Genomic DNA, 14,046 nt, shown 5'->3' with positions numbered 1-14,046 from the left:
ATCTGCAGTGATTCTGGAGCCCCAAAAAATAAAGTCTGACACTGTTTCCACTGTTTCCTCATCTATTTCCCATGAAGTGATGGGACCAGATGCCATAATCTTCATTTTCTGAATGTTGAGCTTTAAGCCAACTTTTTCACTCTCCTCTTTTACTTCCATCAAGAGGCTCTTTCGTTCCTCTTCACTTTCTCCCATAAGTGTGGTGTCATCTGCATATCTGAGGTTACTGATATTTCTCCAAGCAATCTAGATTCCAGCTTGTGCTTCTTCCAGCCCAGCGTTTCTCATGAGGTACTCTGCATGGAAGTTAAATAAGCAGGGTGACAATATAAGGCCTTGACGTACTCCTTTTCCTATTTGGAACCAGTCTTTTGTTCCATGTCCAGTTCTAACTGTTGCTTCCTGACCTGCATACAGGTTTCTCAAGAGGCAGGTCAGGTGTCTGGTATTCCCATCTCTTTCAGAATTTTCCACAGTTGATTGTGATCCACACAGTCAAAGGCTTTGCCATAGTCAATAAAACAGAAGTAGATGTTTTTCTGGAACTCTCTTGATTTTCTGATGATCCAGCAGATGTTGGCAATTTGATCCCTGGTTCCTCCGCCTTTTCTAACCAGCTTGAACATCTGGAAGTTCACGGTTCATGTATTGCTGAAGCCTGGCTTGGAGAATTTTGAGCATTACTTTACTAGCATGTGAGATGAGTGCAATTGTGCGGTAGTTTGAGCATTCTTTGGCATTGCCTTTCTTTGGGATGGGAATGAAAACTGACCTTTTCCAGTCCTGTGGCCACTGCTGTTTTCCAAATTTTCTAGCATATTGAGTGCAGCACTTTCACAGCATCATCTTTTAGGATTTGAAATCGCTCAACTGGAATTCCATCACCTCCACTAGCGTTGTTCATAGTGATGCTTTCTAAGGCCCACTTGACTTCACATTCCAGGATGTCTGGCTCTAGGTCAGTGATCACACCATTGTGATTATCTGGGTCATGAAGATCTTTTTTGTACAGTTCTTCTGTGTATTCTTGCCATCTCTTAATATCTTCTGCTTCTGTTAGGTCCATACCATTTCTGTCCTTTATTGAGCCCATCTTTGCATGAAATGTTCCCTTGGTATCTTTAATTTTCTTGAAGAGATCTCTAGTCTTTCCCATTCTGTTGTTTTCCTCTATTTCTTTGCATTGATTGCTGAGGAAGTCTTTCTTTTCTCTTCTTGCTATTCTTTGGAACTCTGCATTCAGATGCTTATATCTTTCTTGTTCTCCTTTGCTTTTCGCTTCTCTTCTTTTCTCGGCTATTTGTAAGGCCTTCTCAGACAGCCATTTTGCTTTTTAGCATTTCTTTTTCTTGGGGATGGTCTTGATCCCTGTCTCCTGTACAACGTCATGAACCTCCGTCCATTACAGTTCCGTGAAGGAGACATTATTTCCACATAAGAATGGAGGTTGCTGTTCAGTTTCCGCTGTGCTAAAATTTAGGCAGACGTGAATTCCAACAGAGAATGAGTAAGTGAAGAGAAGAATCCATCAGATGTAAACCATATTTCATACTTTTCCTAAATAAGGGCATTGCTTGCAGAAACAACAGCACTGTTAATACGACAGCTCGTGCCGCTGGGTCACTGCCCATTGAGAAACCCTCAGACGGATTACGCCTTGTTCTTTTTCTTAATCCAACTACCTCAAAGTGCTTGCCCTGGATTTACCTTAGAATAATCTGATTTACTACTCACTGTCCTCCTCGCCTAAGCAGAGTCATCTGGAAAGAATGTGTCCCTTTCCACAGTAACGTATCTAGATCAAGCTTTCAGGAAGAGATCCGTTCCAAATGATGCACTCTGGGTTACATGGTTATGCCCATCAGAGCTGGACTCTGACCCACTCCACTGACTGATTTAAAAGTCTTCCAGAGACTTCCCTGGAGGTCCAGTGTTTAAGACTTTGCCTTCCAGTGCAGGCTCAAACCCTGATCCAGGAACTAAGATCCCACAGGCCTCAGGGATGAAAAAACCAAAGCAAAAAAGAGAAATAATATTATAACAAATTCATTTTCAATGAAGACTTTTAAAACATAGTCCACATTAAAAAAAAAAAAAAGTAAAAATCTTCCAATAACCATTATGTTTCTAGATGTCTTATGCACTCAGTCATGTCTGACTCTTTAAGACCCCATGGACCGCAGCCCACCAGGCTCCTCTGTCCTTGGGATTTCCCAGGCAAGAAAACTGGAGTGGGTTGCCATTCCCTTCTCCAGGGGATCTTTCCAACCCAGGGACTGAACCCGGTTTTCCCACATTGCAAACAAATCCGTTACCATCTGAACCACCAGGGAAGCCCAAATGTCTTGTAGCCCCTCATTTTTAACTCTCTGAATTTTAAAAAAAAAAAAAAAATTGTAGAATTTTGTTTCTAAACCAGATATTTATTCCTTAAAATACAATGAAGCTTTATCTTGTTTTGAGAAGTTCAGTGAAAGAAATACTATGTCCACATCTAGACTAACATGTCTCCTGAGGTTTACCCTTGATTTGAAGCCTATGTATTGAATAATTCCTCCTCTGACAATACTGTGCAATCAGCTCAGGTCTGAGTGTCATAATGGAACCAGCTTGGCCAAGACAGAGAAGCCCATGATTATCCCTCACTAGCCAACCTTGGCTTGGAATAAAAAATTTTTTATATTTCCTAGCCCACTTAGTAAAAACACAGTTTATCTCTGGCTTCACTTTTGGGTGAAGAGCAGAATTCAAATTCAGATTGTCTCAAAACTAAGCCAGACTCTTACAGTAAAACCTACAACTAGTTAAGACTAGGTTTTATCTGACACAAAAACAAAATGCGGGAAACCTGATTTCTGATGCCTCTCCTCTGCAGCCAATCTAGAAGGATCAGAAAAACAAATAGAAATTGTCCTGGTGAATCCTCTTCACATATTGGTGAAGGAAGCAAGAAAACAGGTTCTCCAGAACAACCATCACTTGTAGCGAATTATAATGACAATTATAAGGAGATACTCCATTCAGGGTCACAACCAATTTTGAGTAGAACCTCTCTCCAAAATCCGACTTAAAAAAAATTTAGCAACTGTCTAGCTTTTGAAGTCTGCCCGTATGCATTCATATCGACCTCCAGTACTGATCTTGGGTATGTTTTTTTTTAACTTTTGTGCCTCAGTTTCCTAATCTATGAACTGGGAATAACCGTCCATACATCACAGGGTTGACTGTAAGAAAAAATGACTTCTGCTCCATGGTTAGATTAATGTCAGCCTATGAAACACTCCTGCGGCCCAGCTACCATGGACTGATGGGGTTTCTTCTCCATTGGACTTTGTGAAACGGTGCTTCTCCCACGTGTAAAAGAGAAGAATGCCATTCATATTCTACTATCAGACTTCCTCCAACTGCAGGAAGCAGGCTACCTGAGCTGCTGTTTGAGAAGCTAGTGATATACGGGTTCAAAATATTCCTTTATTGTCTTTGGTTTCATTTCCCCCACAGGGAATAGGTGTGTGACCTTCGAATTCTCTAGCCCATGTCTACTGGTTTCTCACAGTGTGAGTAGCTCTTGGGAAACTCCAGAGACTAGATCCACCATGGAGGATAATTAGGTAAAAGTTCTTTGGATCCGGGTCTCCGTACCATTCACCCCGGCTAAGTTTATTTCTTTTCCAATAAAGCACATTTTCTGTTATGCAGCTCTCCCCACCCCCGCTGGTACATAATGCCCTGGAAGAATATGCTTTGTATAGGATGACCATAAAGTCATGACAGAGCCTTTGAAAACGCTATAACTCCATCTTAACTTTTTGTATATGCTTCAAGGATCGCTGTCAACAGAATCAGAGTCAACAGAATCAGAGTCAAACGGAGTTTATTTTCCAAAGGGTTGAGGGGGCATGATTGTTTGAACTTCTGCCACTATGTTCTCAAACTGTCCTGAAAAGGATGATTGAGAGCGCTGAGCCCTGACAACGTTAGGAAAGGGATGTCTCCACTTCAAGCACAGTCAGTTAACCTGTTACAGCACTATATTAGAGTGACGCTTGGAGACAAATAATATTACACGGAGGCAGCACAGGTCAGAGTGCAGAGAGCACGCGTCCATTCAGAAATCCTGACATTAACATTTTCCCTCTGAAGGCACACAGGGTCAACTCTTCTGGTGGGGACAAAGGCATCTCTTGGAATCCTTAAACCACAAAGACCAAATGTGACTTGTGCTGCCAGCAGTCCCTCTTACTGTTTAGTCCTGAAGACTCTTTCTTTCCTGTCTCATTAATGGGATAGTGACTGTAAACCTAAGCCTCTCCTCACTACCCCAGGGGAGGGAGTAATAGCGAGAGTAAAAGGCGGTCATTCAGCTATCTGCTGAACGAAGGCATGAAATGGCTCTCACGATGAAAGTTTAAAAGAACGTAGATACTGGGCAATGGTTTTTATTTAAAGTTTCTGACTCTGGGAAGATTTTTTTCAATTCAAGGATAACTGCTTTACAATGTGGTGTTGATTTCTGCCATACAAAATCAAGAGTCAGTCGTAAGTGTATATACGCTCCATCCTTAACCTCCGTCTCACCCGTGAAAGTCATCACAGAGCCCTGGGTTGAACTCCAGGTGTTATTCAGCCACTTTCCACCAGCTATCTGTTTTACATATGGTAATGTATGTTTCCATGCTACTGTCTCAGTTCAGCCCACCCTCAATATATAGACAGACCGTCTCCTTCCCCCACTGTGTCCAGCAGTCTGTTCTCTAGGCCTGCGTGTCTGAGAAGATCTTAACGTGATCTGGAGCAAACCTGCACACAGTCTTTTGACGGTCCACATTGGCTTGAGGGCGGTCTGTGACATTAGCCTCATGTCTGTTGCTCCTCTGCTGGACACTGGAGGAACCTCAGAATTCTGATGGTTAACTTATTTGAGGAATCAACAAAGAGATTCTGCCTTAACCAACTACTTGGTATTTGTGCAAAACCTTATAGCTGTCACAGCAAAAACTTCAGGGATTAAAGAGGGAGCCTAAAGAAATGTAAGAAATAAATTGTGCTGCTGCTGCTGCTAAGTCACTTCAGTCGTGTCCGACTCTGTGTGGCCCCATAGACGGCAGGCCACCAGGCTCCCCCGTCCCTGGGATTCTCCAGGCAAGAACACTGGAGTGGGTTGCCATTTCCTTCTCCAGTGCATGAAAGTGAAAAGTGAAAGTGAAGTCGCTCAGTCATGTCTGACTCTTCGCAACCCCATGGACTGCAGCCTACCAGGCTCCTCCGTCCACGGGATTTTCCAGGCAAGAGTACTGGAGTGGGGTGCCATTGCCTTCTCCATAAATTGTGCTAGGCCAAGGTAAATGATTCCTAGGGTGTGTGATTCATCTCTGTAAAGCCCAGATCATGAGCTTAAATCAGCAAATCTGCCACTGAAGAAAAAGGAAGGCTAAACGATAAAACTAACAAAAGAAATCACTACCCTGTCCCTAGCCATAGTGTATATTTCTAAACCAGCCAGTCTAGAAAATATATACAGCTGGTCACACAGTGTATCTGATGAAAAGGCAAGGGTGTTTATGTTCAAATTCCTATCAATTACAACTGGAAAATAATAGTGTAAGTCTCCTTTCCTAGTGATGGCAAATTGAGGGCATCACTTTCATTAAGGCCACACACGTGTTCATACAGCTTGTGCAAATCACAAAACCCAGAATTAAACTACAAAGGAGTGCATTTCTAAATGCTTATTAACTCCGAATCCAATGTATCATGAATAGATGACTTGGTCCTTTAAAGATAAAAGGGTTACTAGTTTTTACTAGTGTTGAGACTAAAGTTTCAAGAGTGATGTCAGTTCTTTAAGGCGAAGAATAATCATACTAATTACATACTAATTTTCTAATTACTGCAAGAAAGAAACCAACACCCTCTTGTACATATTAGGTGCATGCCAGGAAAAATGAAGACAGTGGAAATATGTGAGTTTGTGTTATTAAGGTACTTTCTAAACTCTGAGATACATTGAATGATGAATACTGTGCAATATAAACAGTCTTGGAATTACAGAAACCAAGTATTTCTATGTCTATGTAGAAATGCCTATGAAGAGTAAGTCCTACTTGTGAGGTAGGCGGGCAAAGAGAATGCATTTAACACACTTTTCTTTCAGGTTCACGGACAGTGCATGTTAAGTCATCTGAGCACCCATCTTAACTTTTTGTATATGCTGCAAGGATCGCTGTGCAAAGTTTACTTTGAGTCTTTATTAGTGACTGGTGCAGAAGCAAATAGGAGGGGTGGGGGGAGAACAGTGGTGATATACACAAACCCTACAACTGAAAAATAGGCAGTTGCCTAAACGTTCCAAAACCATTTCGAAAGACTTCCATTTAAAGATCAGATACAGTCCACAATGGGCCTCCGAGAATATTTTTACAGCTCTGTTTCTGCTCTCTAGTTTATCAGCAATGAACAGCCCTCACCCCAACAGGATCCAGTGGACTGTCCCATACTGTGTGTGTATAACCAAATTTAGGATAATCTTAATGAAGTGAAATACCAAGAAGAGTCAAAAAATATGTACCTCCAAGTTAAGTATTTTTCAGCTACACATCAGGAAAAAGATAAGTCTTTAGAAAGAAAAGGTTTCATTACATTTAAAGATTAAACATATTTTTAAGAAGTCGATGGTATGTCCTCAACTTTATAGAGGATAAAAATGAATTCAGTTGTTGTTTTTTTAACCAATAAGTTACTTATTTGGTCCCCAAAGTCACTTATTAACATGACGACAGATAAATCAATCTGTGGGTGGGAAATGTGTTCTGATGAATACAACAAAAATAAAGAAATTAAAAAAAGAAGGTAGCATTTGCTCCTTTAACTGGTTTTTAAAAAACCTCGAGCCCAGACCATCAAATGGCTTGCAGGCTCTTTCCAACCAAGAATCTGGGGCTTAAGCAAGAGTTAGTTGAAAAGAATGTAAACAGTGAAGTCCAAACTTCGGAAGTTCACGGAAAAGTACTTCCTGTGCTGCACAGGGAGCCAAAATAAAGTGAGTCAAAGCGGATCTCATCTCTGAGCGACGTGAATCAGCACACTTCCTCCTCTCCAAAGCGGCACCTCAAGGACGCTTACCAGGATCCGACAAGGCAGAGTTCAAACTTCTCCCTCTCTAAAAGGTGCGTCTAGACACAAAACTCTGAAGAACCTCACTGGCTGTTACAGAAATTCCTATGGAATTGATGGGGTGGGTGGAGGGGTGGGGCGGTATCTCTGGTTTTAAACAGATTGGACTGGAACCGGAAATGGAGAAAGCCATGTGCACAGTCAGCTTAACAGAATAAAAACGTGAGATGACCCTGTGCTTGTTGGGCTCACAGTATTTTGGAGGCTTTTTCTTCTTTTAATTGGCAGAGAACTGCTTTACAATGTTGCGTTTCTGCTGTAGGACAACATGAAAGAGCCGTATGGATACACAAATACATCCCCTCCCTTCTGAGCCTCCCTCTCTGGATACTTGAATATTAAGGACAACACTATTCCTTTGCTTCCCTACAACACTCCAAGGATTGATGAATCAACTTACCATTAACAACACTATAAAACAAATAAATGTTTAGAAGGACTCTGAATTCAGTATAATTTGGGATTCCACAGAAACTACTTTTAAATCAAACTGTGGAAAGGGGACTTAAGGAATTAAAACCAGTTCTTTTTGACAGTAATCACCAATTATCAGAATTTTTACCATTTATTGAGTACTAGTGGCTTTAAAAATACCTATATCATTTAACTTGATGCCCTAACCTTTTGTGATGGGTACTGTCAGTATTAACAGAAGGAAAATTTAGGTGCAGAAAACCTCAATTTAGTAAGTGGCAGAATCTGGATTTGAGCCAGGTCAGCCTGCTTGACACCTTTATTTATTACACTGCCTTTGACCAGAAAGCCCTTCAGACAGGCTAAGTGGTTACCAAGAAGACACACTTTCTGTTCTCCTCTCAGCCACAGGTTAGAGATTTAGTACCTTTTCACAGGTATACACTTAGTGTTATGCACAAATACAAAAAAACCACCCACCTAAATCAAATATGCAATATACTTTTAATATCAGTGAATTAAAATTCATTCTCAGGGATATGTTAAGTATGTTTTTAGAATTTGGTGAACACCCCCACAGATAAGCTAAGAAGATATAGCAATGGTTGGCAAAAATCAACTTCTTACTGTGAACTTTTCTAAGAGTTTGCTCCATTTGTCATTGATAGAGCATTCTAAGGTGTTTAAAACAGTCAGATTCTCTTATAATCCAGTTGTTCACTTTTTTCATTGAGGTCTATCTATGACCTGTAACCCAGGATGGCTTTTCCCGCCTTCTGTTCAGTTTTCCTTTATTGGCAACATTATACTGGCCTTCTAAATGAATGCTAAAATTCTATGAAAAAACAATACTGTAACAAATCCATTTGCCATCACATCAAAAAGAATAAAATACCTAAGAATAAACCTATGCAAGAAAGCAAAAGACCGATACTCAGAAAACTGATGAAAGAAATCAAAGATGATACAGATGAAGAGACATACCAAGTTCTTGGACTGGAAGAATCAATATTGTGAAAATGCCTATGCTATGCATATACAAACTGGGTATAAACAGGTACAGTCACTATGGAGAACAGTATGCAGGTTCCTTAAACAACTAAGAAGAGAGATACCACATGCTCCAGCAATCCCATTCCTGGCATATATCCAGAGAAAACCATTAATTTACAAAGATACATGTACCCCAATGTTCACTGCAGCGCTATTTACAATAGCCAGAACACGGAAGTAACCTGTAAGCCCATCAATGGAGGAATGGATAAACATGTGGTATGTATATCCAGTGTAGTATTACTCAGCCTTCAGAAAAAACAAAATAATGCCACTTGAACTTAGTGTCATGCTGAGTGAAGTCAAAGACAAATATCAAGACAAATATATGATATTGCTTAAATGTGGAATCTAAAAAAAATATGCTACTACTGAGCCTATCTGCAAAACAGAAACAGTCACAGATGCAAAAACAAGCTTCTAGTTACCAAGGGGGAAGTTCACACTAGGAATTTTCTACCCGACTGGATTTCCCAGGCAAATTATTTGGATCTTTTCATTTAAAAACAATCTTTTCAAATCTACTTGCCACAATGCCTAGAAAACCAAAACATACATCCTTTTATGTAATGTCAAGGTTACTTGAGGTATCCCTTAATTTTTCCAAACTGTTTTCTATTGAAACTTATCACTATATTTTTAGAAGAGAAATTTTAGTCAATATATTTCATGGTTAATTTTTCTACAGATGTTAGCATTTTAAGATTTTATTACTTTTAACATTCTAAATTAGTCAGTTTGATGTTCACTAGAATTATTTCATCCCTTATCCTCTTATTCCTATGTTTATAATGCATTAGATGTATGTTTCACATTCTAGAAACATTTACTCTATCTCCTCCTATTTTTAGGTACAAAACAATCCTTGACTATTTGTGCTTCTCTCATTTTTTAAAATGTTTCCATGTAGTAATAATTAAAGTCTATTGAAGCAGCAAGAAAAGTTTGTATTTAATCATAAAGAAATACTGTATATATGTGAGAGGAAATAAGAGTGGAATAATTCACAAATGTCCTGTCAAAATAACCTGCTGCTGCTAAGTCACTTCAGTCGTGTACGACTCTGTGCGACCCCACAGACGGCAGACCATCAGGCTCCCCCGCCCCTGGGATTCTCCAGGCAAGAACACTGGAGTGGGTTGCCATCTCCTTCTCCAATGCATGAAAGAGAAAAGTGAATGTGAAGTCGCTCAGTCGTGTCCGACTCTTAGCGACCCCATGGACTGCAGCCTACTAGACTCCTCCATCCATGGGATTTTCCAGGCAAGAGTACTGGAGTGGGGTGCCATTGCCTTCTCCGATCAAAATAACCTATTCCCCATTAAGTCCTACCCCTCCCCACCCCCAGGTTAAAAAAGGTTCTAATGCATTCTAATTATAGAGAAAGGCATAGAGTTTCAGCTTTGTGGACCAAAACTTCAAATCTGCATAGATCGTCAGAAACATTAAGCCATTGTCATTAAGAACCAGAAGAGTGATTTTACAGCAAAGACTTCCCTGATGGCTCAAATGGTAAAGAATCTGCCTGCAGTACAGGAGACCTGGGTTATAATTCTGGGTTGGGAAGATCCCCTGGAGAAGGAAATGGCAACCCACTCCAGTATTCTTGCCTGGAGAACGCCATGGACAGAGGAGCCTGGCGGACTATAATCCACAGGGTCACAGAGTCAGACGTGACTGAGGAGCTAACACTTTTTCACTTCACTGGGATTTAAAGCCCCAAAATATGCTGCACTGCAGAATAATCAGGAATGTATATGGCCTAGAGCGTCAAGATCTTTGGTTCTAAAACTAGCTTGGCTTCCTGACCAAAAAGAATCCTAGCCAATAAATCATTCGTTGCACTACAGGATCTGCGAACACTAACCATATTTTCTACTTTCATTTACAACAGGGGCAAAGAGCTTCTCAGCATTTCTGAAATACCTGAAGAACCATGCAGAAAGGGCAAGCAAGGTCAATACAAGATAGCCTTTTAAAGAGAGTCGAGATAAGTTTTAACATGTAGATCCTCAAGGGGCAAAAAAGGCTAGAATGTGAAGTCTGAGGGCGGTTTCACACAGCCATGTAATATTTGATGAACTATTTCACTTAGAGAAAAGCCAGGCAGAGTTGAGATTTCCACACATACGTGTCACTGGACTAAACAGGGGTTTATGCACAAGACCCTGGGCTTCCATCTGCCTCTTCCCTTGGGGAACTGGTGATGCAAACTCTTCCAGCTACTTTTCCTTCTTCACACGTCCTTAGAATGTCTTTTACTAGCATCCCAATTCCCACTTTCCTATGAGAATGCTTAACAGACTTAACCTCCTTTTCTTCAAAGACTGGGAATTCACCAAATTCCTCACATTCATCTTCAATTGCTCTTTCAGAACAACTTTTAATTTCTATGTTGCAGTATCCTTAGCAAGGTTCTGCTTGCTACAAGAACTACAAGAAAGAGCAGACCGCAGCCCCCTTCTCCCACACACATGAAAAAAAGGGGCCTATTTCAAATTTCTGTGAGGAGGGTAGCCTAATTAAGCTGTTTGCCAAGCCCCGAAGTGCACACAGTTGCTGAGAAAAAGAGGAGGATCCAGTCATCAAGGAAGGAAGGGCACAGGCAGCCCCCAACTCAGTGAGGTCAAATGGCTGCTTCTAAACTGCAAGTCAAGAGTAAGCAGTTATCAACAGATTTAACAGATAAACACTAGATCAGATGCATGATCTCATGTGGCAGCCCTGCACAGTTCCCAGCTGGGATCACAGTAAATGGGCCTCTTCAACCGCTCTGGGCAACAGGCTAAAAGAAATTCAGGGAGAAATTTTTAGACCTGATAAGAAACATATTGACAGGGTGCCTGGTGAACGGGGAGCTGAGACAGGCCATCTGGATGCTTGTGCACGCGAAAGGTTTTGTTTAGTGGAAACAATTCACCGAACTCGCAAGCTGTACAAATATTAAGATCAAAAGTCCTGACTCATACAAACTGTCAGCAAACCCTGTGATACAGGACGCAGAGACTGTCATCCAAACTTCTGTTTCTGTGTGGCCAGTACCTGTCTCAAGTTCCCCTGCTATCACTCGGTGCTCAACAGTTTGTACATCTTTTCATTGAGAAAATACATTCAGGTAATGGGTTCATACAGACATTACTTTGCCAACAAAGGTCCATCTAGTCAAGGCTATGGTTTTTCCAGTAGTCATGTATGGATATGAGAGTTGGACTATAAAGAAAGCTGAGCGCCAAAGAATTGATGCTTTTGAACTGTGGTGTTGGAGAAGACTCTTGAGAGTCCCTTGGACTGCAAGGAGATCCAGCCAGTCCATTCTAAAGGAGATCAGTCCTTCATTGGAAGGACTAATGCTGAAGCTGAAACCCCAATACTTTGGCCACCTGATGCGAAGAACTGACTCACTAGAAAAGACCCTGATGCTGGGAAAGATTGAAGGTGGGAGGAGAAGGGGACAAGAGAGGCTGAAATGGTTGGATGGCATCACCGACTCAATGGAGATGAGTTTGAGTAAACCCCGGGAGTTGATGATGGACAGGGAGGCCTGGCGTGCTGCAGTCCATGGGGTTGCAAAGAGTCGGACATGACTGAGTGACTGAACTGAACTGAATGGGTTCACACTGAGAACATCTGCTACCCAGGTGGTGCAGTGCTAAAGAATGTTGTCTACAATGCAAGAGAGCCGGGTTCAATCCCTGGGTCGGGAAGATCCCCTGGAGCAGGAAATGGCAACCCATTCCAGTATTCTTGCCTGGGGAAAGAGATATCACTGAGGAAGCATGCAAGTATTTTTCCTTGATTTCCCTTTAACACTTTTGGAAGTAATATCCCTATTTCACAAGTGAGAAACCTGGTATAGGAATAATGAATGAATTATATGCAAGTGTTTAAAAAGTCAGTAGTTGGAGAGCTCAAACTATTCAACTAAACTTAAGTTATGCACAAGGCCAGGATCACTGTGATGCAAATAACTGTAATGCTTACTTTAATGCCAAGAATTTATGGAGATGAAGAAAACTAAATTTTCCTGATTCTATCAGTTTTTAACCATGGGACACTACCAAGTACCTTTTCAGCATGCTTTCTTACAAACTACCGAAGATTTTTCTAGAAATTCTTTTTACCACACAGTCGAATAAATGTCCTCAGTAACCAATAAATAATTTAATACTATATATCCTCAAGTCCTCTTCATTTTCTTCTTACTAAGATAACTGCTACATTTTCCCTCTTCAAAATCAAGTTGCTTTTTTCTCTTTAATCCAAGGTCTATTGAGACCTTCAGAAAACACCTTTTCTTCATGTGTGGCATATTCTATATGAGAGAATACAAAATCCTAGTCTTATTTTATTAAATGAATCATCTAAGGGTTGGCTCTTCCCTTCCTTTCTTTTATGAACAGGTAAACAATTATAGGCTTCCCTGGTGGTTCAAACAGTAAAGAACCTGCCTGCAATGCAGGAGACCTGGCTTCAACTCCTGGGCCAGGAAGATCCCCTGGAGAAGGGAATGGCAACCCACTCCAGAATTCTTGCCTAGGAAATCCCATGGACAGAGGAGCCTGGTGGGCTACAGTCCATGGTGTGTCAAGGGTCAGACACGACTGAGCAACTACCAATTACACTTCTCCCCTTTAAACTATTTAAGGGTAACACAGTTCCATTACTTTTAACTGACATTACAGAAATCTTACTAATCCCCATTAAAAGAAACAATATTTTAAGTCATATGAGATTCCAAGAGAAATCAAATCTCCAACTGCAATGATCAACTGTACTACTGAAATTAGTCACAAAGTATTTATCAAAAAAAAACCAATGACCACTTCACACTTAGTAGGATGGCTGTTATTTAAAGAACAACAGAAAATAAGTATTAGTGACAATAGTGAAAACTGGAATTCCCAGACATTGCCAGTGGAACATAAAATGGTACCACCAATATGATAAAGTTTGGACGTCTCTCAGAAAGCTAAAAATATTAATATCATATGACTCAGCAATTCCACTTCTAGGTATATGCCCAAAGGAACTGAAAACTAAGGACCCACATATTTGTAACCCTCTGTTCATTGAAACATTATTCTCAATGGCCAACAAGTGGAAACTGTCCATCAACAGATGAACAGATAAATGTGGAATATACATCCAATGGAATACTATTCAGCCGTAAAATGGAAGATGTTCTGGTATCTGCTACAACATGGAATAAGCATGAAAACATCATGCTAATTGAAAGAAGGCAGACGCAAAATGACAAGTATTCCAGTTAACAGGCCAGTTAAGAGATACAGAACAGATGACAGGTTACCAGGGGTCAGAGGAAGGGAGTAACAGGGAGGTACTGCCTAACGGTTGCAAAGTTTATGTTTGGGATGATGAAAAGATACAAACAGTGGGGCTGGCTGC

At 40.8% G+C, this 14,046-nt stretch overlaps 1 protein-coding gene and 1 long non-coding RNA gene across 40 annotated transcripts in view; one reads left to right on the top strand and one right to left on the bottom strand.

Annotated features, from left to right (window-relative positions):
* RBPMS (RNA binding protein, mRNA processing factor) overlaps nt 1-14,046 on the bottom strand; it is a 253,392-nt gene that overhangs the window by 97,052 nt on the left and 142,294 nt on the right. The window lies entirely within an intron of this gene.
* Nucleotides 7,022-12,812, top strand: LOC147343698 (uncharacterized). The gene is made up of 2 exons (XR_015156444.1): nt 7,022-7,166; nt 10,535-12,812. It is a non-coding gene; the product is annotated as an uncharacterized LOC147343698 (long non-coding RNA).

Source organism: Bos grunniens, chromosome 27, assembly GCF_055505025.1.
Source record: "Bos grunniens cultivar Pamir isolate PY7600 chromosome 27, Bosgru_T2T1.0, whole genome shotgun sequence".
Classification (NCBI taxonomy): Eukaryota; Metazoa; Chordata; class Mammalia; order Artiodactyla; family Bovidae; genus Bos; species Bos grunniens.
Note: the sequence above shows the minus strand (reverse complement) of the source record. Positions and strands in the feature narration are given on the sequence as shown.